The 25,272-nt window shown below is 37.3% G+C and overlaps 1 pseudogene; it reads right to left on the bottom strand.

Moving 5' to 3' along the window:
* Positions 1–4,176: 4,176 nt before the first annotated feature.
* LOC149199671 (beta-phenylalanine coenzyme A ligase-like) lies at positions 4,177–18,852 on the bottom strand (annotated as a pseudogene).
* Between the last annotated feature and the right edge of the window lie 6,420 nt (positions 18,853–25,272).

The raw sequence follows: 25,272 nt of genomic DNA, 5'->3' as shown, positions 1-25,272 counted from the left end.
TAGGAACTTCCTCAATCTGGATTGAGAAATTCCTTTAGGCCAATCTTTGACTGCATGCACCACCTGTACAACTTGGAATAGTTTACAACTTATATTACACTACCCTTGAACTCTAATTTAAACTAGGTAAATTGAATTCTCTGCATGCATCAGTTATTTTGGCCTGATTTATTAGTTAATTGGTTGATCACTGAAGTGGGACTAACTACACACCCCACTACTAGACCCACCACTAGTCCTCGTATTTAGAACTAGTTTAACTAATGATAACTCAAATTAACTGAAATAGATTGTTAGAAATTAGTGATCAATCATACTGAATTGAACTCAATTGTCTACAACTCTAACTAACTAAGTTAACTGAGTGACAAGCATCATGTGACCTCAGTTAACTACCTTCAAGTATTCACCTGAAATTGAAATTGAAATTTAAATCTAGTTTGAGCAAGGGAAAGTCAAAACTAGATTTTCTTGCTGCAGTTTATACATTCAACTAATGAGTCATGTGGGAAATTTTTAACTTTTGTATACATACTATTCTTGGAAATAGAGAGCTTATGAATATGGTATACCAATGCCAATTAGGGGATGGAGATAACTTTGCATGGAGGAGTAGCAACAACTAGGTCAATGTTTGGATGCAATGCTTTTGGCTCAGTGTTATCACAAATGAAATGTGTTAGTGTTGGAAACACTGAGATGGGGGGTGAATCGATATTTATTTACAATCTTTACGTCACTAGTTAAATAAAAACACAAGATGTACAACAAAAGAAATAATTTTATTTATGAAAATGATGAGGACTTCAATCCTCTTACAAACATTTAAGCTCCAACCTATACAATAAAATTATAACTCCTTTAAAGTTCCAACCTTGGTCTCAATGAGGTTCCAACATCTTCTAAGGACTCCAATCCTCAAAATATCAATATAGGCTCCAACATTGTGTGAGGACTCCAATCCCCTAGGGCCAAAGCCCTCTCAATTTACTTCAATCCTTCAAGGCAACTTCAATACTACTTCAAGACTTCCAAAAGCTTCTTCAAAACAAAACTCCAATAATGCTTCAAGGACTCCAACAATTCTTCAAGTTTCAAATACTTCAAATCTATTTTCCAAGATGTCTTCCAAAACTTTTCAAATGCTGATCAATAGATCTTCAAGTTCTCCTTCAAATTTGTTCCAAAGATGCTTGAGGTCTACTTCAACAAGGGCTTCTAGAAATTCTACAAATGGCCTCCAAGATACTTCAAATTCTGGTTCAAATCAAAGTCAACTTTAACAATGCATTGAAAGTGTCTCCAAGGGTTTTCATGTTTGCTCAAGGAATACTTCAAAATGTTTTCAATCACTGCTATAGTACTAGTTCAAGGAGATTCAAGGTAAGATGCAAATGTGTATTAACTAATCTTCAAAATCTACTTCAAGATGCTCTCCGAGGTCAACATCAATATTAAGTAGATTCAATGGGCTTAATGACAGAGACTTCAAGATCTATGACTACAATCAAGGCTCTAACAAGGGTGAGACTATATTCTATGAAACCTACTTGAAGTCTGTTACAAGATTCTTCAAAATTTGTTCAAAGTCCAAAAGAAAAAGGCTCCAAACAATTCCAAATCTGCTCCAACCAGACTTCCAGAAAGGTGCTTCGATAAAAACTTCAAGAATGTTTTCAAATTTTGCTTAAATGTCTTCTTCAAATAAGAGCTATATTCTGCTTCAAAGAAGTGTCAAGGTTTGCTTCTTGAGGTAGGATGAAAACTACTCCAGGGTGAGGCTAACGTGTACACCTTATCACATCCACGAGAGGGACGAATCTATGCCATATCATAGGCTCGAAGTCTGTTTCAATAAAAATTTTACGCCTTGTTCCCAAAAGAATCCCAAGATAGCATGAAAACCCACAAAATTATATAACCAAAAACCAAAAGTACCTCACCTTAATTTCTTGCTTTAGCTCCTTTGTCACACACAGATACACATATATAGATAATTCAAAAACTTAGCTCAGATATATACTTTAGAATTTCACTCAAATATATATTTCATATCTCCTCTCTTTATCATATATCTTTATTGTCTCTCTTAGGTTTGTATATCTCTTTCTTTAGTCGAGTTAAATTTTATCTTCCTTGGCCAAGATCTTTACCTTGCTTCTTCTTCACCGAGTTCTTGCTTGACTTCATAGTCGAATTGGATGAGTGCTAACTTTTATTTATATGTTTGTACCCTCACTGAAACGTCATGACTAAAGAGGGGTCGACTTGAATTTAATATAGGTATCATTTTCCAATCACTATTTTATGTTCAGGTTATTATTTTTGAACAAATCTCTATGTTACTGATATTGCATAAGTAGATATAGTGTTTCCCCTCCGTAGGTGGTAAATTTGCTATAGCTCTCTCATAAATATCTCTGATCCTATCGTTGTTGCTGACACTTTCCTCGAGATGCACATAATCAAACTAAGTATCATAATTAGGGGGTTTTTCTTAACCTCCTTATAGTAAAACCTCATTTTTTTCCACAACAAAATCTTCAATACCTTTTCTGTCACCATATTGTTTCTCAGACATATCAATTTTTCTATGAAAATCTTCTCCAACAGGTGTTTTTTCCTCTGACATTATTGCACTCTTTTGTTTCAATTTTCTCGGCATACCAAACTTAAATCACCAATAACATTGCCCAAGATTTGTCGTGCATCCTTGAGGTTTTTTTGGCGTATCTCGAATTGTGCAGCTAACAACGAATTGTTCGCAAATGAAAGTTTTTTATGAGGAATGAGCTTCAAACATTCCCTGTATACATCCCTTCTGTGATCCATGTCTTCAGCTTCAAGTTCCTCATATAACACATAATTTATCCAATCATAAGTGGAAGAAACTTTAGTGTAACCTGCGGGGGATTGTATTTTTTTTAAAACTTGGGTCATTGTTTTGAGGGGTCTACATGATCTTTATTGATATATATTGAGAAGCAAGTGACACCAGTTGAACACGATAGGAAAATATGTATAACCAACCTACTGGTGAATGACCCTCCACAAATGGGAAGAGCCATGAAATGCCTATTCTATTTTGTCGAGCAACAGTTGTATTTTGTCAAAAAGGCCCTCATGTAATAGTGAGACATGTTATTTTTGCATCTACCTTGCACTTACTATGTAATGCCATAATTCCATTTATTTTTTAATGTTAACGATCCTTCTTGGTGGAAGTCTCCTTTTGTTTAGGCCATCAATGATAACATCTCAACAGTCAAGGCATGGTCCTCATCCTACATCCAAACAATCAACATATATTAACATATCAAATATCTCATGGGGAGAGTACTTGTTGATGCCCAATCATAGCTACTAATTTGCATGGCTACAATCATGGACAAAATTGGCAAGCTCAACAGGAAAGTCTCGAAGGCTAGCAAAGGAAACTTTTAGCAACCACCTATATAGGGTGGACTCAATCGAGTTAGTTCTTTTATGTGAAACACAATTCATGGAGTAGTTATGTTCATGATCACTAGTTTATGTTTTATGTTATTTTATAGTTATAATTTCAGTTAGAAAAATAATATGACTAGTATTTGCAACAGATGTTGCAAAGGAAACGCCGTAAGGCATAAAGTGCAGAAATCCATTATCCATATAGTGTGTGCATTATGTCAATGACCTAAATATCAACATATCTATTCACTTTTTCTAAATGTTGTAACCAACCAGAATTATAGAAATATTCTTAAATGTGTACCAATATTTATAGGCACACTCCCTATACAAAAACGCTAACTGCAAAAATAAAGATAGAAGAAACTCACGATGACCCTATTCAACAAGAACTAAAGAAGAATATAGATATGGGGATTTGTTAAATATTTCAATGGGAAAGGACAATTATAACATGGAGGAAATGTCAAATAATAAACGAAACCAATCATTAGAAAGGAATATACCCTCCCACACATCTGTTGCTAAGTATCAGAACAACTCTAATGAACTCAATGTTGATGAAACTCAAATTTCCTTTATAGTAAAAAGCAATCAGCTACAGAAAGGTATTTTGGTTCCTCCATCTTCTGAAGTTAGTTCTAATACATTCAATAATCTAGACAAAAGCTTGAAAAAAACTTCAATGAGCAGTGCTCTTTATATGTTTCTCCCAATACAAAATTATCATTCCCTGTTCAACAAAGGCAGTGAAACGATCCCTAAGCCTGTGAATGCATTGGACCGCTGATAAGTACAATTCTTAACATTAGAGAAGTAACAGAGGTCACCTGTTCGTAGCCAACCATCCAAATCCAGAGTTGAACTAGTCGCTTCCGGATTGCTGAAATAACCTGCAATAGAGTAAAACTGATTTTTTAAATCTTTAAATCTGACCTTTAAAAGATCTGTTTATTTAAGGCAACGATACATTTCCACGATCCTCATCTGCCAGAAGTTTCCTTTTCCAACAGATGTAATTTTCTCAGGGTTAAGCGAAGAAGTCAAGTTCAAGGGCTTGCTTCACCACAGCTAATTGAGAACCTCCAGAGAATTGGATTGGAATTCTTTCCACTTGCATAACTTTATTCCACCATCTTAAAATTTTGTTTGTTGGTATAAAACTTCAATGAAATACTTCCTCTCTAGAGTAGGTTTTGAACTATGCATTGTATTTAAGGTTGTCTCTTGTTCAATATCTTTTTTATGAAAAAAAGAAAGTTTCAGAAAGAGAACATACCTTTCATGACATATGGACCACGAAGCCAAAGTTCTCCTTTCTGGTTTGGGGGCAGAGGAGCTCCTGAAACAGGATCAACTATCTTTGCTTCAGTATTTGGAGACAACAAGCCAGTCGTTCCATAGTGTCTACTTTCTTCTTGACTATATGTGGATGCCCACATTCCCATTGTTTCCGTTAGCCCATAGCACTGCAAAATATCATGCAACCTTACTTGAGAAAAAGCATAGCCTAGGTGTAAGCTTACCGAGATAGTTGTAAGGTCATGGCTCTAATACCTTGGTAGCAAGAAAAAAAATGGCAGAAACTGTCTTAGTTGTTGATGATTAGTCAGAGATATTCAATGCTCAATGCAAGCCCCTGTACTTGTTAGATGCTTGTGTGTAAGCATGGCTAGGCATATACACGCTGGCTAAGAAGACCCCATAGGTGTGATGTTGCTAATATTTGCGATCCACCATCCAGGATATACTTCAAATTACCTCTAAATGCTTTCTATGTTTGGTACACGTGCCCCTGGGCTCTAGAGTATCATATGGGTGGGAAAAAGCTATTAGTCAAACCTCTGTGCAGGCCAAGAAAAGGCTGATCCTACCCATACAATCATCTGCTCAGTAGGCTTCAAGTTTGTGACTAGCTATTTTTTAATCCCAGATGCCTAGTCACCCAAGCTATAACAATTTGGTCCCAAAGACAAACACCACTATTGTGCACATATTTAGCCAAACTACACAACCTGGTTTGTTAAGAGGAAGGAAATCTGCCTAACATCGAAGCCGAAATATAGTCTAATGAACTCTACTTTTCCTTGAGGTGAGTGACTCTTGAATGCAGATTCTTGTTTCTAAAAACTTGAAAAAAGTCCGTGGATTTTAATCTTGACTTTGTTATAGCTAACTAAAAGGAAAAGTTATTGCGTATTAGTTCAATTCCAAAATACTTTTCTGATGTAGGGTAACCCCTGCATAACCTATAATCTTTGCTCTCATGCATATACATAATGCATCTCCAATAAATGCCCAGATAAGACTCCGAGACTGGCAATTTCAACTCCATTAAATCTTGCTCCACACTTTCTAATTCCCTTAAAATTCCCATCTGGGCAACTCATAATAACATGAAAACTTCTATTAACCAATACCCAGAATTTAACATACCTTGTTATCTCTGCAAATTATAATTCGCTTTCCACCTTATTCAGATCTAACAAATACTGTCACTATTCGATTTTCACCATGCCAATTACCCAATTCAGGCTATGATTAAAAATTGAATGTTCATAATAATTGACCCACACACTTACCATTCCGTCTCTACGCTTTGTGAGTCCATATCTCCATGCCTTGGATCTCACACAATCTATAAGAAGTTCCTTTCAATTTCAATCAACATTAAGTTTTGCTCCAACCTTCTTATACGCAGAATACATATACAGAGACCCTTCAATTTATTGCTGCCACGACGCCTTTGTTCGATCTCACCCAATGTCCTGCGTGCAATCTTCCATTGCATAACTCAGATTTCATTATAAGTCGAATAACATTAAACATGACTTACCAGCACATCACCTTAATTATGTATCTGCCTCTATGCCTGGACTTGACATTCATTACAATTCTGTTCCAACCTCAACCATCCGATCCCACTCAAATCAATTCGCAAATCGCAATTCCAATGCGTTCTCCAACCATCGGCAGCTTTCACAGCTCCGATGCGATGACTTCCTCCTATGATAAATTTCCAATGCGATCAATCGGAAATTGTAATTGCAGACATTGCTTCCCATAAGCAATGAGATGCTTCCCGGACCCGATTCGCAATTCAACAAAACTTTATAATCTTATCGCATCTGTCTCCGTTTCGATGCGATCAATCGGCGATCGGAGATTGCTCGTTGCAGAGACTTTTTCACTACTATTGGCGAATTCCACAATATCGATGCGAGATTTCTAGACCCGATCCCATTTCAAACCTGACTTATATCATTTGGCATCCATTTCTACTATTAGATGTTATGATATGGAACACCTTCCCTCGCCCGATGCGATGAATTAAAAAATCGATATATTTACTATTTCAAATCACCAAAAGGTTTCGCGAAGTATTACTTTGCCCAGTTCTCTGTATTTACGGGATTTCTTGTGGACTCAGCTAAGACATGTTTGCATTAATCACAGGGATTTTTACAGTTTATAATAAAAACACATTGACAGCCACAATTTCAAGTAATACATAAAGAAACCAATGTCCAAGCTTCACGGGCTCGTTATACAAAGAGGCACACAACATTAAATTCATTCGATTAGGCACAAATCACAATTGCATTTGTAATATTCAGAAAAATGAAACAGAGTTCACTCTTTGGCCCAGTTACACAAAAGAAAGATCCCTGTTTTACACAAACAAAATCTTCACACAATTCTGAGCTTTTCGCTCCACCCCAAACCTCACTCTCTCACACAGCTTCTCTAATCTCCCCTACTCAACATTTTTCCTCCTTTTTATTATTAACTCGAATAATTCCCCTAAAATTTCTAACAACATTCTTCTATTTCCAGAAATATAACAACAATCCTCTATCTCTTAGCTCTCGTGCACACCTATACTAACAACTCTTATTTCTACCCTAAAATAAGACAGTCTCTTATTTATTACAATAACAAACTATTTTAGAAGTCCAACCTTCTCCGTAAAACTGATTTTGACCCATAGTCAGTGAATTTCACCCTGTTTGGCCACAACATGTGAACAAGTCTTCACATTGATGGCTAATCCCAATGCTCTTGCATCAGACTCCCCATGTAAGAAAATTCATGACCACCTGGTCATAAGTTTATATAATTGTTTCCTCCTGGATCCCAAATTTTAATTTGTAATCTTTCCTTTCTTGTCAATTGCTCTATCGCTGTTGTTACCTGTTGTTGTTCTCCAGATTTCCATATTTTATGCTGTAATGCTTCACTTGCCCTGCCTTCAAGGTCTGCTACAGTCTTTCTCTTGTTGTCACTCCTTTTCTTTCTTGTTATTGTCTTCCTCTGAGACATTTTCATCATTAACTTCCTTATCAACTCAATTTCTTTGTCCAGTATATCCTTTGTCTGCTGATTGTTTTCATCGCTTGATTGCTGAACTTTCATTCTTGTTTTTTCTTCACTTGTTTTGATTGCTTCCTTTTCACCCTTACTGCTGTTTTGCACCTTTTCTGCTGCTGCTGCTACATTGTATTTTAGAACAATTTCTTGCCTCTGTTTTCTACATCTGTCAACTTCTTCTTGATTATTATTTATGACAATTGCTTTGTCATCTTTCTTCAACAATCTATCTTGGACATTCATCTTTTGTTCTTCCAATTTTCTCCTTTGAAAGTCTGATTCTCTGTACAACTCAATGATTTTATTTGGAGTGAACTTTGGAAATTTTACACAATCTTCCATTTCCTCATTTGTTATTATCTCATTATTACATGGTCTTTCTTCCTCTGCTAAATCTTCCTTAACATCCTTAAGTAGATGCTCTTTCTCTTCTTCTTCCATTTGGCTATCCATCTGTACCAAATATGTTCCAGCGTGTGCAACAACATCTTCAATTATAAGACAATCATTATAATAAAAAATATAAGGCTTTTGTACCCCTTTTCCCTTTAATAACACTTCAGTATGTTGCGTTGATTTCTCCTCTTCTGTCAGCATATCAGTATGCTGATCCAAACTCAAAGAACTCTTGATACTATCATCTAGTCTCCCTTTCTCATCATCTATTTCAATGATGTCTTCCAGCATTTGTCCATTGTAATGAATTGATTCTTTCCCAGCCTCTTTCTCATATTCTGCTTCAAAACTTTCCTTTTCTGGAAGGTACTCTTTCGCTTCTTTGACAGTTTTAAAACACTGTTTATCTTCTTCCAAACCTGCAATCATACACAAATCATTAGTTTTAAAATCACAAGACCTTACAGTCTTATTTGATGCTTCAGTCATCAAGTCTTCCAGCTGCTTCGAATCATTCATATGATTCAACTCTTCTAGCTCTTCATCACTTTCAAAAAGTAATGGTCCACTTTCTGGGTAACATATCAAAACTTCAACATCTTCTTTTTGTTGTAGCTCAATTCTCTCGAGCTCCTCTATCCTCTGTTTGGCATCTATAACCTGTTCAAGTTCCCTTAGTTCCTTTATCAACTGCATATTCACCTGATGATTCCTCTTCTCTTGTAGCCACTGCCACTTCAGCTTCTTTCTCATAACATAACCATGCTCCTAGTATACTTCATTTCTTTGCAACATCTCCATTAACACCTCAAGCTGAACTACCATCTTAGCCTTCTCCCTCTCATATTCCTCTTTGCTTAACTGACTCGGTATGCCATTTGCCTTGGCATCCTTCTCCTTGTGTCCTCTGCTGTGGTCTCTTTTAGAACCTCTGTTACAACTGTCACTAGTCATCATCCTCTCCATCTTATGAGTTCTTCACTCACTTTACTATGAGTTTCGCTAAAGCCTTTTCAACAGCAAGTCCTGTCCTGCTGACACTTACCTCACCAAGCTTTCCTCACTCAGTCTTTTGGCAAGCAATTGGTTCTCTATCTCTGGAACCTCCTTTTGAGCATTTCTCTTTGCTCTTACTGGGCTTCAACTCATCTGCATCTTCTAAGAATACAACTGTCCTCCTTATCCAATCTCTATTGGAATTCCTCAAGGTTCTGCCACATCTATGTTTTCACTTAGAAACTTTCACCAACTTTCTTTATCTGTTAGCAATTCTAACCACATATTTTATGGAATTTCCTTTTGGGAGTTGCAATAATACTTCTGCTTCAATGCAAAGACTACAATCTTTTAATCTTCAAATCCAAATAAAACCCAGATCATCTTACCTTCAAGATCTCGGTCTGATCTTGTCCTTCTGTTCACCTACACTTTTGAATGGACTGTCCTTCCCACTAGCCTTCAACTGTGTCTTCAAACTCTATTACTTCCAAAACTTACAAACATTCCTCTTACAGTTTAACTACTGTAATCTTACTATAAATTTCATTCTTTTCACATCTTCTAATCATTAGTTAAGACTGCATACCTTCAACTACCTTCAAAATCTCACCATTCCTGCAAATCTTTTTCAGCAAATCTTTATACTTCCACTGCAAAATTTCTCGATATTCAACCACTGTCAATTAGATTTTAGAATCTGATCCTTTCCTCCAATCTTTCAGCTTTATCTAGCAAAGCTTTAACTGTCAGCAACAATTCCTTCTTTGTTGAGTTTCTTCCACTCAAAAATCATTAACAGCTTCTTTCATTACCATCCCTTGATCTCCTTTGTTGAGATACTTCATTGCTGCAACCATCAATCCTCAATATATTTCTTTGTTAGTAAAACTCAAATCAAAATTAAAAAAACACAATACCTGCACGATTCTCCATTCATTTTTCACATCCAAGTGAATTTTCATTCTCCAAACATCGTTGTGGATTCTTCTGTCTCTGTAATCTCTGCTTAATTCTGCTTTACCTGCCTCTAAGAACTTAATTGTTCTTCTCCATTCTCCCAGCTGTACTTTGATTGCTTGACTATCAGATTAGAATCTGATCTCCCTTGCCTGCATGCACATCTCTACTCCATAAACACTGTCACAATTTATCTCTGCGCCTATCGCCTGCAATATGTCAGTCACTCATACAACCCATATCGAATTTTATCAATCAAAACAGAATTCTATTCTGTTCGAATGAAGAACCGAGAGTTACTTCTTCACACAGGGTTTGATATAAATTCAAATTCAATCTTCAATGCTTTTCAAGAAACCTTCATACAGAGCTATTCCAGCTCTGATACCAAAAATGACGTAGTGTAACCCCTGCATAACCCAGAATCTTTGCTCTCATGCATATACAGAATGCATCTCCAATAAATGCCCAAATAAGACTCCAAGACTGGTAATTTCAACTCCATTAAATCTTGCTCCACACTTTCTAATTCCCTTAAAATTCCCATCTGGGCAACTCATAATAACATGAAAACTTCTATTAATCAATACCCAGAATTTAACATACCTTGTTATCTCTGCAAATTTATAATTCGCTTTCCACCTTATTCAGATCTAACAAATACTGTCACTATTCGATTTTCACCATGCCAATTACCCAATTCAGGCTATGATTAAAAATCGAATGTTCATAATAATTGACCCACGCACTTACCATTCCGTCTCTACGCTTTGTGAGTCCATATCTCCATGCCTTGGATCTCACACAATCTAGAAGAAGTTCCTTTCGATTTCAATCAACATTAAGTTTTGCTCCAACCTTCTTATATGCAGAAGACATATACAAAGACCCTTCAATTGATTGCTGCCACGACGCCTTTGTTCGATCTCACCCAATGTCCTGCGTGCAATCTTCCATTGCATAACTCAGATTTCATTATAAGTCGAATAACATTAAACATGACTTACCAGCACATCACCTTAATTATGTATCTGCCTTTGCGCCTGGACTTGACATTCATTACAATTCCGTTCCAACCTCAACCGTCTGATCCCACTCAAATCAATTCGCAAATTGCAATTCCAATGCGTTCTCCTGTTATAGACATTTTTGTGCCTTGCATCACTGAGCATGAAATGTCAATAATCAAGGGATCCAAAGTCCCTAAACATGTTGTTCCTACCCCTAGAGGAACAAGGCCAGCAAACCACAGCACTTAACAAAAGTTCTCCACCTGAAAACACTCAAAAACAAGGCAATTCTGGATCATGTCAACTGCTCCACTGAGCATCTGCGCTGAATGTCAACTGCTCCACTGTCTACCTGCGTTGAATGTCAACTGCAAAGAAGGCTACCTGCGCTGGGCGAGTTTGGACATGTGGCAGAGTCATTCCTCAAGGTGTCAATGCCCAAGAAGCTTCCAAAATGACACTTGGATCAAGGAATTCGACTGATGATGAGTAAGAGGTTCCAAATCTCCAAGTGGAAGCAAGAACCTCCAAGTGGACTCAAGAACTGAAGTGGGAGAGGACACTAGTCAGCTTCATGCCAGCCTCAAGCTGACTCATCCTTTCTCCAAAACTCCTATATATAGATCTCTCTCATGAGGTCTAAGGAGGCTGGAATTTAGTATTTGCAAAGAATTGCTGTTGGTTTGTGGCTAGAAATATTGGGTGTGTTATGCTTTGAAAGGTGCTGAAGAAGGAATTCCATTATGCTGGGAAGGAGATGCTGGGTTGGAGCCCTATGGGTTGTATCTCTTCCTGAACACTGTTACTTTCAATAAAGCTATCTTGATTCTCTCCTATATGCTGGTGTATTTTGTGTAATTGCATTGGTATATTTGATTTACTTCTAATCCTGAATCATTTATGAATATCTATATTTGTCTTTGTATTGTGTCCTTCTCTTGTTGCAAGTAGCTGTTCTCTTGTCACAGGTAGCTGTTCTCTTGTGATCTCGTGAGGAGGCAAGTAGCTGTGGACACACAAAGAGAAGAGGATCTAGTTCGAGGGACAACCGGAAGATAACGATGAGTCTGCCGATCTCCTCTCTTTCATATTTCATAAAGGAAGAAATCATGATAGCTGCATTCGTTTGTTGCTAAGGCGCTGTCACACCTTAGGTGGATAGGATCGTCCTAAATAGGCATTTTTCCCCACAACATCTCCAACCATCGGCAGCTTTCACAGCTCCGATGCGATGACTTCCTCGTATGATAAATTTCCGATGTGATCAATCGGAAATTGTAATTGCGGAAATCGCTTCCCATAAGCAATGAGATGCTTCCTAGACTCGATTCGTAATTCAACAAAACTTTATAATCTTATCGCATCCGTCTCCATTCCGATGCGATCAATCGGCGATCGGAGATCGCTCGTTGCAGAGACTTTTTTCACTACTGTTGGCGAATTCCACAATACCGATGCGAGATTTCTGGACCCGATCCCATTTCAAACCTGACTTATATCATTTCGCATCCATTTCTACTATTAGATGTTACGATATGGAACACCTTCCCTCGCTCGATGCGATGAATTAAAAAATCGATATATTTACTATTTCAAATCACCAAAAGGTTCCGCGAAGTATTACTTTGCCCAGTTCTCTGTATTTACGGGATTTTCTACTTGCGGACTCAGCTAAGACATGTTTGCATTAATCACAGGGATTTTTACAGTTTATAATAAAAACACACTAACAGCCACAATTTCAAGTAATACATAAAGAAACCAATGTCCAAGCTTCACGGGCTTGTTATACAAAGAGACACACAACATTAAATTCATTCGATTAGGCACAAATCACAATTGCATTTGTAATATTCACAAAAACAAAACAAAGTTCGGTCTTTGGCTCAGTTACACAAAAGAAAGATCCCTGTTTTACACAAACACAGTCTTCACACAATTCTGAGCTTTTCGCTCCACCCCAAACCTCACTCTCTCACACAGCCTCTCTAATCTCCCCTACTCAACATTTTTCCTCCTTTTTATTATTAACTCGAATATTTCCCCTAAAATTTCTAATAGCATTCTTCTATTTCCAGAAATATAACAACAATCCTCTATCTCTTAGCTCTTGTGCACACCTATACTAACAACTCTTATCTCTATCCTAAAATAAGACAGTCTCTTATTTATTACAATAACAAACTATTTGAGAAGTCCAACCTTCTCAGTAAAACTGATTTTGACCCATAGCCAGTGAATTTCACCCTGTTTGGCCACAACATGTGAACAAGTCTTCACATTGCTAGCTAATCCTGATGCTCCTACATCATTTTCTCTGATCCATAGCTAGGGCCAGATGCATTTCAACAATAGATTCCAAATTTGGCTGGTAAAAGCTCTGTTGTATAGGTACTGAAAGGTCAATCCTGTGTTTAGAGGTAAAGATAGAAGGCACTTGTTAGCCCTCATTTTCCCTTACAGGAAGATCACTGCACTAGGCTAAAAATGAATGAGGCACACTTAACCTACCTAATAAAGACGGATAGTAACTTTTTATACCCTCCTGAGTGGTTGGAGAGAGTGATTATCTAGTCAGTGTCCATATCTTTAAATTATGTAAAAGAAAGCAAAGTTAGTGTTCTAGTATTTGTATTTCTATAGTAAGTAGACCAGCATGGCAGAAAAGAAGAAAAAAACTTTACTTGTCTTATTGTGACTCCAGGGAACCAAGAAATAAACTCCTCTATAGACTCTTTGCTCAAGGGAGCTCCACCACATATAATAGTGTGCAAAGAACTCAAATCATATTTCTTTGCAATATCGACTTTGTTCATAGCCAACAGGATGGGAGGCACAAGAGGCAAATAGGTGATTCTGTATTTCTGAATCAACTGAAGCATCTCCACGAGATCAAACTTAGACAACACAACAATGGTGGATCCGGAACCAAGAAACGCACAAGCAAAATCCGCAAGCCCATATATATGAAACATGGGCACCATACCCAGGAACGAATCAGTAAGCCACAGTTCTCCTTTCTGGTTTGGGGGCAGAGGAGCTCCTGAAACAGGATCAACTATCTTTGCTTCAGTATTTGGAGACAACAAACCAGCCGTTCCATAGTGTCTACTTTCTTCTTGACTATCTGTGGATGCCCCCATTCCCATTGTTTCCGTTAGCCCATAGCACTGCAAAATATCATGCAACCTTACTTGAGAAAAAGCATAGCCTAGGTGTAAGCTTACCGAGATAGTTGTAAGGTCATGGCACTAATACCTTGGTAGCAAGCAAAAAAATGGCAGAAACTGTCTTAGTTGTTGATGATTAGTCAGAGATATTCAATGCTCAATGCAAGCCCCTGTACTTGTTAGATGCTTTTGTGTAAGCATGGCACACTGGCTAAGAAGACCCCATAGGTGTGATGTTGCTAATATCTGCGATCCACCATCCAGGATATACTTCAAATTACCTCTAAATCCTTTCTATGTTTGGTACACGTGCCCTTGGGCTCTAGAGTATCATATGGGTGGGAAAAAGCTATCAGTCAAACCTCTGTGCAGGCCAAGAAAAGGCTGATCCTACCCATACAATCATCTGCTCAGTAGGCTTCAAGTTTGTGACTAGCTATTTTTTAATCCCAGATGCCTAGTCACCCAAGCTATAGCAATTTGGTCCCAAAGACAAACACCACTACTGTGCACAGATTTAGCCAGACTACACAACCTGGTTTTAGTTCCATGCAATAGATATTTAATCCCCTTTAGTTTAATTTTCTTCTATCAATTTGTCTGGTTAGATTTCTTGGGTTGATGGTTGGGGCCTTGATCTCTCGTCAAATGATTTTAATATCATTGTTTCGGATGTTCCCTCCACTCAAAGGCGCAGATGGAGTATAAGCAGAAGCGCCCAATGAAGATAAGCCTGCGGTGACTAGATCTTACTTCGTGTTTGCAATGGTAGGATCGCATTACGAAGGACTCTTCCCACGACAAACCATAGATTTTTGCCACTCCTCCAATAGTTTGCACTGGCTAAGATCTGTAATTTTAAGATTTGAAGATATTTTATAGTTTCTACATAAATAAATTTATAAAACCCATTAAACATCATACTATGGATTTTCAATATAATTTCAACGAATGCCATTCATCTGTGTATGATATCAGGGTAGGTAAAATTTGAAATTCCAAAGTAGTTTTAGTTCATAGAAAAACATATCTTAACGCAGTTATACATTAAACTATAGCACATTCCAAATGCTCTTATGAAATGCCTCCATGTATTATTTTCAGTTCATTCGGTGTTTGAATATTTTGTGTACATACATCCTTGTTCCAAAAGAATTGAAGTCTTCAAATCAAATACAAGGAAAAATCTTTGATATTACATCCTCCATTGTACGCAAAAAAAATTACAATTTCTTAGACTGATACCTATAAAAATTAAGAATAAATTCGTTGGTTAAGGTAGTCTAACAGTGATAATGTGTGCTCTTGTTGCACATCCTGGCCCCTGTGCATAAACATAAGAACATGCCTGTGGATTCTTATAGTAACAACATCAGAAGCAGTGATTTGAATACAGGAAAATACAAACAGCTGAAACCCTTTAACATGAAGAAAGGATGCAGTTGCAGAGTCACGATAGCCTAGTTGGCCCAGAGGATGGATGCCCTCCAAGTTGATCTTTTGATTCTCAATCTAGAAATTAAAGATCAATGTGCAACGATTTCAAATGAGATGGGTGATGTTAACAACTTGAAAATGAGATCAGGTCGTCAAGAGGACGAGATGGACGCCTTAAGGAGAGAAATAGAGGCCATCAAAGACCATCTCAACAACCTGTCTCTCCGCTCAGTGACACAGCCAGTGCCATCACCTCATTTTCTGTTGAAGGATCAGATCTGAACAATTCACTTGAAAACAATAGTAGGTCCACTGTCATCAAGGATATTATCATAATTTAGTAGTCATATATATCGCAAATTTTGTAAATTGCTGGGAAATTCTGTAAAGTCTTTACAAACAAATTCATTGTTTTTTAGCCCAGAATCACCCTCCTCACGTAAGGTATGAAATATTCTTGATTAGGAGAAGGACATTGAAATTTTTGAAGAGATATCTATGAAATTTCCTGATGTACTTGTGGCAAGCCAGACACCGAATTATATAATACAAATACTCTTTCGAGTTAAAAAAAATAACAGTGGAAATGTGTGCTCCTGTAGACTTTTGTGACAACCTTGCACAATTTTAACTGAAGAAGCCTTTCTCAAAGATGAAAGGCAACTTTACAAGGAGTAAGCAGAGGGTAAAACCATAGCATGCCCTTATGACATATGTCATCAAATCTGCAAAGGAAGCGAATTAATGTAAATGAATTACGATCGATATTTCCCAAAAGATTTACTGATTTTCAGAAATGAAGGATCATAGGAAATGAAGTTGATTAGCATGCCATTAAAATGCAGAACTAGGTAAACTGTGAATTCAAGAAAATTGATACCTGGAATATAAAACTACAAAAATGATAAAATATGTTATAAAACACATCAAATTCAACTAAAATATTAGTACAAGGATTTGTAAAAACTATGGATAGTGGCAACAACTGATATACGAATAACAACGAATCCAATATGTTTCAAAATGTTTTATAAAGTATTCTTTCAATCCTTCGCAGTTCCAAACTCCACATAAACCCTTAACTATTTGACCATATTTAAAATTCAACTACTAAGCGAAATAGAAATCCATATCACAGTTCCAAACTCCAAAGAAACCCTTAACTAGTTGACCATATTTAGAATTCAAATACTAAGTGAAATAGAAATCCATATCATCACAGGGGTCATGACTAACAATTACGATTCAAAATTTGGCTTCTAAAGCTTGACTTAGACTCTTATACCCCGTTGTCCTAAGCATGCATTCAAAACAGGGCAGATTCGTGAGAAAGAGTAAGTGTAACTCTGTCGCAAGAAATGTTGTAAAAATAAGGCCTAGATTCTTCATGAGTCGAATGGATGCCAGTTTCTGTGCTTATTCGAGCACTTATTTGAACTATCACCAGGGCTCTTCCTTAATATTGTGAAAAAAACTTCAATGAGCAGTGCTCTTTATATGTTTCTCCCAATACAAAATTATCATTCCCTGTTCAATAAAGGCAGTGAAACGATCCCTAAGCCTGTGAATGCATTGGACCGTTGATAAGTACACTAGGCTAAAAATAAATGAGGCACACTTAACCTACCTAATAAAGACGGATAGTAACTTTTTATACCCTCCTGAGTGGTTGGAGAGAGTGATTATCTAGTCAGTGTCCATATCTTTAAATTATGTAAAAGAAAGCAAGTTAGTGTTCTAGTATCTGTATTTCTATAGTAAGTAGACCAGCATGGCAGAAAAGAAGAAAACAATTTTACTTGTCTTATTCTGACTCCAAGGAACCAAAAAATAAATGCCTATGTAGACTCTTTGCTCAGGGGAGCTCCACCACATATAACAGTGTGCAAAGAACTCAAATCATATTTCTTTGCAATATCGACTTTGTTCATAGCCAACAGGATGGGAGACACAAGAGTCAAATAGGTGATTCTGTACTTCTAAATCAACCGAAGTATCTCCACGAGATCAAAATTAGACAACACAGCAATGGTGGATCCGGAACCAAGCAACGCACAAGAAAAAGCCGCAAGCCCATATATATGAAACATGGGCACCATACCCAGGAATGAATCAGTAAGCCACAGTTCTCCTTTCTAGTTTGGGGGCAGAGGAGCTCCTGAAATAGGATCAACTATCTTTGCTTCAGTATTTGGAGACAACAAGCCAGCTGTTCACTGAAGCATCTCCATGAGATCAAACCTAGACAGCACAACAATGGTGGATTCGGAACCAATCAACGCATAAGCAAAAGCCACAAGCCCATATATAAGAAACATGGGCACCATACCCAAGAACGAATCATTCTGATTCCGGGTACTATTTTCAGGAGTGAATCCCAAGCGCTTCAGCACAATACGAACCATAGCAATCAAATTTCTGTGGGTGGAAATGACCCCTTTGCTCATTCCAGTAGTTTCGAAGGAATAGAGCAGTGTGGCAATATTGTCTTGCCGGATTTTAACAACAGGGGCATGGGCAGATTCGAAGTTAGGAGCTTGTCTAGAGTAGAGATGTAATTTTGGTCATTCTGAGAGGCTAATTCAGATGAAGAAGAAGAAATGAGCACAATGGCCAATTTGGTGGCTGCCAATTTGACAGCCAAAGATGGCGTGGCGAAGGCCAACACGGCTGCTGAGTCTCTGGCTTGCTTTGCTATCTCAGCCGCGGTATTTAGCGGATTGGTGGTCGTAACGATGGCTCCAATGGACAAGACAGCCATGCAGATTATGGGGAAATAGATTGAATTTGGCGAGAGGATGAGTACAACGTCGGATTTTCTGATGCCAAGGCCAGCTAAACCAGCGGCAAGTGACTTTACGCTCTGCCATAGTTGGGGAAATGTGGTGGCTTCCCTAGTGGCAGAGTTGATGAGGGCTATGCGGCCATTGTGGCGAAGCGAGGAGATGTAGGTGGGGAGATCCAGGAATTCGTCTTTGGGGAAAATCTACTAGTTTTCGATTGTTGTAGTACGTCTGGTTGGAGCTGCAATATCCACTGCAGGGATCGATCTGGAAACCCATTGCTCTGTGGAATAACTTTGTTCGCTTCAGCTTCCTGGTGCAGGCTCATTCCAAACCCTGCGACGGTTGCGGTGACGTGAGGTTATTGTGAACAGTTCCAACCACTCAACTACCTTCCTTTGATCGAACGATTAACAATCCTCTAATCGTATAACACATAATCTAACGGCACACAGGGATGATAGGTAGATTTTAGGGAAGTTCATTTCAGAGGGAAACACCTTACAGCGTAATTATCCACAACACTTTTTAAGAGAAAAATTTAAACTTATATTATTGATATAGTTCTAAAAATGACAGACTAGAAACTAATAATAGTTTGTTATATATAATTGTTTAACTTTAATGTAAAAGACCTAACTTACTTTGAACTAGACTACATATATATTTTTCACATCATGTGAAATTTTTATAACTTTTTTTTTATATTATTTTTATTTAAGATTCCATTACTATAACTTATTTTTAAAATTTGTTAGCTTTTTTCTTTTATTTTAAAATTTTATTTTTATTAAATATTTTATTTATTTGATATTAAATTTTTTATATTTTTATTATTTAAATATAAAATATTTACATTTTAAAATTAATAAATTTCTCTAATTTATATAAACATTTTAACCTAAAATAATTTTATTTCCAATATTAAAATTGAAAATTTAAATACCTAAAAATTTTATATTTATTAAAAATTATATAAATTCATAATAAATAAAACAGTGATGCTAATATTACTAAAATTTGAAAAACCAAATAATAAAATGAAATGAGATTTTACAAAACATAATAGTATTAATAATCTGTTGGTTTAATGGTTTTTGGCCGCGGCTGATAACTCTCCACAGTTGGATCTTAGAGGTATGGAAACCTGTCATTTCTGATGAAATTAATATCTGCCCCTGTGCTAGGGGTTTCTTTATAGTAGATTTTGAAAACCCTGAAAGCAGACAATGTATTCTAGATTCTGGCTCTTGGTTTTGGGAAAACTCAGGCCTATTCATCAAGCCATGGAACCCATCATTCGATCCCCCAACAACAATCATAACCTCAACACTAGTTTGGGTGAGATTGCCAAACCTACCCTTGCATCTCTGGAATTTCTCCTCGCTAAAATCCATTGAAAATGCAATTGGGAAATTTTACTACAGGTGCCCAGAAATAGAGGAACATGCCAGAACCACCTATGCATGCATCTGTGTGGAAATGTAATTCAGCGCTGGATTCCTAGTTGAAATAAACCTAATAAGTAAAGACTATGTGTGGAACCAAAAACTTGATTATGAAAGTGTCCTCTTCAGATGTCAATCCTGCTTTGAGATGGCTATCTAGCCAAAAATTGCCCAAAAGCTTCCCAGAAAAATTTTGCTAGAAAGAATCACCACAGATCTACATCGTGGGAAGGAGAACAAAAAGAACATTACACTGTCATCAAGGAAGAATACTCTCCAAAAAACTCTGAATTGCAAGAAATCGGGCAAGAAAGAAACAACTCTCAAGACAAGCAGGGGAAAGCCCCGCCCAACGGTAAAAAAGTGAACTCGACAACCCCTCAAGCATCAACAATTATGAGGATCCGAACACTGCACAAACTAAATCTTCACTTAACAGCAAAGCAGATCTCCCAGACCAAACTTCTTCTCCGACTATCTTCAAAAGGACGAAATTGCGAAGCTAAGACACCAATGTCCCAACGACCAGAAGCGATGATGGAGATGCAAGATAAAAGAGGTTGGAAGACCGTAGAAATAAAAAGAAAGCTACAACACCAATCCCGCCAAGGAAAATAAAAAGCCCATCATCATCATCATTATAACCAGGCTTCAACAAACAAAACACATAGATGGGTTTTGATTTCTTTAATCGTTAAGAATATAATAATGACAAGCTTATATCATGTGAAATTTAGCGTGATCACTGGTTTGGAAATTGACAACATATTCCATGGTTATTTGAAATTTTGAAACGTGATAGGTGAAAAAAATTGAAATCATAAATTTGAGGTTTAAGTATTTAAATGGTTTGTCATAAATTTTAATGTGATTTAAACGAATGTTAAGTTATAATTATGAGGTTTAAGTATTTAAATGGTTTTTCATAAATTATAATGTGATTTAAATGAAGGTTAAGTTAGAAAGATTGTTTAGTTTTAGTGCTCATTCCTTGTCACCATTTAATTGTTTAGTTGTGGTGTTTATTTAATGAGTGGTTTAATGAAGATAGGTTATAATTTTTTTTAGGTGTAATGTTAATTTATTGTTATTTTTTTAGTTTATTGATTGGACTTTAGATTTTTATAAATACAATAAAGAATATATAGAAGTTTGGAGTAAAGATATTCTCTAGTTGCATATTGTTGGTATACATCTTTATAAACAATTTTTTTAGTGTTATGGAATTAGATTATGAATTATTGTCTTTTTCTTTAAAAATAATTACTTTCAAATTTACCGGTTTTTTAATTATCGTGATGAAATTTCCAAAAACAAATTACCCTCATCAAATTTCCACCGGCAAAATAAATTTGAAAGTCCAGATGCATGAAATTATGTCCATCCAGCTGGTGACAGAGTAGATAGTATTGACAATGGAAGGCAGGGGTAAGCATTACTTCCTTTTGAGTAGATGGTTTCGGCAAAATAAATTTGAAAGTCCAGATGCCAGCTGCTGACAGAGTAGATAGTGTTCACAATGGAAGGCGGAGGTAAGCATTACGTCCTTTTGAGCGAAACAAACATCAAATTTACTATCCAAGAGAGATATTGTTAGAGACCTACATTAAAAAAAGTCCGCGTTTGAACCGGAGTCATGGTTAATGCTGACAGCATTAATTACTCATATAATATATGTAAGGACAGAATTCACAGGCTTTGTCACAATTCAAAGCCTTTGTTACCATTTTTAAGGTATATGTAATGTTTAAACTGAATAGCAGTAAGTAAGAAGAAGACTTGAAAATGTGATATACTGTCATATTTTTTTGGGTAGAGGCAATGCTTAAACTGAATAGCAATAAGAAAGCTGGAAAATATAATATACAGTGCTGAAAATGACATAAAGACAACGTTTTCTTCGTTTGACAAAAAAGTTGACATCCGCACTACCGACTTGGCTTGTTTTCTCAGCTCCGCTGCAGCTCCTAGAGTCATCTCTTCCGTCGCATAAACCATCCAGAGCTTCGCAGGACCCAATTTATCCTTCTCATAGCAATTGGAAATGGCATACCCAACGCATGCATCCTTGATCCCCCAAACCCATTCTGAAATTGAGATGCTATTGGAAATGGAATACCCAACTCCTGCATCCTTGATCCCCCAAACTCATTCTGAAACTGAAATTGAAATGGAAAAGGAAAATGACAGATCTCCTAGGAAAAGGAATGTGATTTTAGCCGAAGAATTTTTTCTCTAACTTGATATGAATGACAGAAGCCTGAACTCTATGTATCCAATGGTTAGATAAAACATTTGGTCTCATGTTTCATGATCTGATATTACACAAAACTATATATGCTTGAAAATTGCTCCGAACACAGTTTCTTCCATTATTTAAAAAAACTATTAATATTGGTGCCCAGATTTTCCAATGAATTCAATCGGTTTTAGTGTGTATATATCTTCTTTCTTTTTTCATAGTGTATATATCTCGTTCTTACAGTCGAAACACTTGGTCTTCCAGGCACCTATGCAGTTGCAGCAATTAGAGATTAATGCGGACTCGCTGTGGAGAATTCCAAAGACAATAGGGAAACTGGACCACCTCGAGCGGCTCGTCATTTTTCTTCCTTTCTCCCTAAATTGCCAGAGGAAGTCGCTCATCTGGAGTCGTTGAGGACATTGGTGTGTAAAGCGGGCTCAATGATATCGTTACCAGAGTCGCTTGGTAAATTGAGGAACCTCCACCACATAGACCTTTCTCGATGCTATCAATTAGAGAGGCTTCCAGATTGTTTGAGTAGGTTGACAAATCTCCACCACATGAACCTGTCTTGGTGTCAGAAATTAGAGAGGCTCCCAGATTCCTTGTGTAGCTTGAGAAATCTCCACCACATGGATCTGTCTCGGTGCTATCAGTTGGAGAGGCTGCCAGATTCATTGGGTAGCTTGACGAATCTCCACCACATAGACCTGTCTGAGTGTTATGTATTGGAGAGGCTGCCAGATTCTTTGGGTGACTTGACAAATCTCCATCACATGGACCTGTCGAGTTGCTATGAGTTGGAGAGGCTGCCAAATTCTTTCTGTGGCTTGACGAATCTTCACCACTTAGACCTGTTTGGGTGTCGTAGATTAGAGAAGTTGCCAGATTCCTTGGGTAACTTGATGAATCTCTACTACATGGACCTGTCTGGATGCGAAAAATTGGAGAGGCTACCAGATTCTTTCGGTAGCTTGATTAACCTCCACCATATGGACCTGTCTGGCTGCGAGAAATTGGAGAGGCTGCCAGAGTCCTTGGGTAACTTGACAAACCTCCGCCACATGGACCTGTCTCGGTGCAAGAAATTGGAGAGGCTGCCAAATTCTTTGGGGAGTTCAAGTAACCTAAAACATCTTGATCTTTCAGGTTGTTCTAATTTAACCATCTCAAGCGATACACTAGGAAATATAAGAACGCTTGAGCATGTAGATCTTTCTCGCTGTGGAAAAATTGAAGAATGGCCCTCACAATTGGCACATCAAAGGTCCTTGAAAGTACTAAAATTGACTGGCACAAATTTCAAAGAATTGCCCAGCTTTAAAACATTGGTGTCCTTGAAGTCGTTGTATGCATCCGATTGCGTGAAGTTAAGGAGCATGGGGGATTTGGCAGAGCTAACAAAGCTCAGTGAACTGTATGTTGAGGAATGCCTTGAGCTAGAAAGGTTGGAAGGAATTGAAAATTGTGTATCGTTGAAGAAACTTTATGCCAGGAGGTGTCCCAAATTGCAGTGGGGTGAGGGAGGAGTAAGGAGTCTGCGCCAAAATGGTGTAAAAGTTCGTGTCACCAGTACACACTAAATTGTTGGGTATTTTTCAATGGGGAAAATACCAAAAACCAAGATTCAATCACACAGAGGCAATGCTCTGTTTCTTTTGCTCCAGGATCTTTTGTGCACACAGAAGACTTAAAAAAAATTTCACAGAGAAACAGAGTAATTCACCATAAAATATTTCTATTCATTAAAAAATGATACAAACTTCATCCTCTTTTACTGAGAGGGATTTACCACTGTAAAATCATTTTTATATTCACTGCTGTGAAAAACAACTTACTGCTGTAATAAAAAGTTTACATAAGTTTACTGCTGTAATAAAATTTACACAGTCTTACAAAATTCGCTCCACCATTTTCTTTATGCACTGCTGTGCAAAACCACACATGGTTTTTGCTATTCCTCTGTTTTACAATGCCTCACAAAACATTACCAAATACATTTGTGCACTCCTGTGCATACATCCTGGTTCTCTCTCGCTGCTGCGAACACTTACATTCTTTTCCTCCCGTGTGCCATACATACCACACACTATTTTTTTTCGACCTCACGAGCTCTCTATTACAAAAAAAAAGTCAACTACAAAAATATAAAAAAAAATTACCAAGTACCAATACCCCATACAAAATTTACTTAATGAGCATATGCGCCCATACCTCCGATTAAAAAAAAACTTACGTGCAATATATGAAAACTTCAATATACTACCTACCACTATGACATTTCATTAATTAAACGTATGGTCAACAAAACTTATATTTACTTCACGCAATATTTAATTTGATGCAGGAGTGGCGGTCAAACTCAAGAATTTAACCCACGCAAACCTTTAAATGCACCTCGTACGCAGCTTTGGTTTATCAACGGTGGAGAGTGATGGAGTAAATCCAACGGTGGAGAACAATATCGGAAGGCCAACATATGCTGAACATTAACACCCGAGAAAATGACGTTGCGTTACGTCAGGGCTGAACCACGTGTCGGCTCCAAATTATATCGGAGCTCCTTGTCGGATTATTCCTTCGTCGGCAAATCGCTCCGAGAAAATCCGGTGAACGGTTTCTGGCTTGGTTCACGGTTTCTGGTGGTCTGCGTTGAAATTAGATTTCAACACTCCCCTTTAATTTCAACAGCTGGGCATTCGGTCATACCCAGACACTTCCTCAAAAATTCAAAGCTCTTCTGATCCAGTGGCTTTGTCAAGATGTCTGCTACCTGTTCTTGAGTCCTGCAATGTTGTAGGACAATTTCTCCATTGTTCACCAATTCTCTGATGTAGTGAAACCTGGTATCAATGTGTTTCGTTCTCTTATGAAACACTGAATTCTTTGACAATGCAATAGCTGAGCTATTGTCACAAAAAATCACTGTCGCTTTTGCCTGCTCTTGGCCTAAGCTTCTCAACATTCTTCTCATCCACACTGCTTGACATGTTGCTGCTGTAGCTG

Source organism: Pinus tabuliformis, chromosome 2_1 (assembly GCF_031772625.1).
Source record: "Pinus tabuliformis cultivar Carrire ecotype Pingquan chromosome 2_1, CPIR1, whole genome shotgun sequence".
Taxonomy (NCBI): Eukaryota; Viridiplantae; Streptophyta; class Pinopsida; order Pinales; family Pinaceae; genus Pinus; species Pinus tabuliformis.
This window is presented reverse-complemented; position numbering and strand designations above follow the sequence as displayed.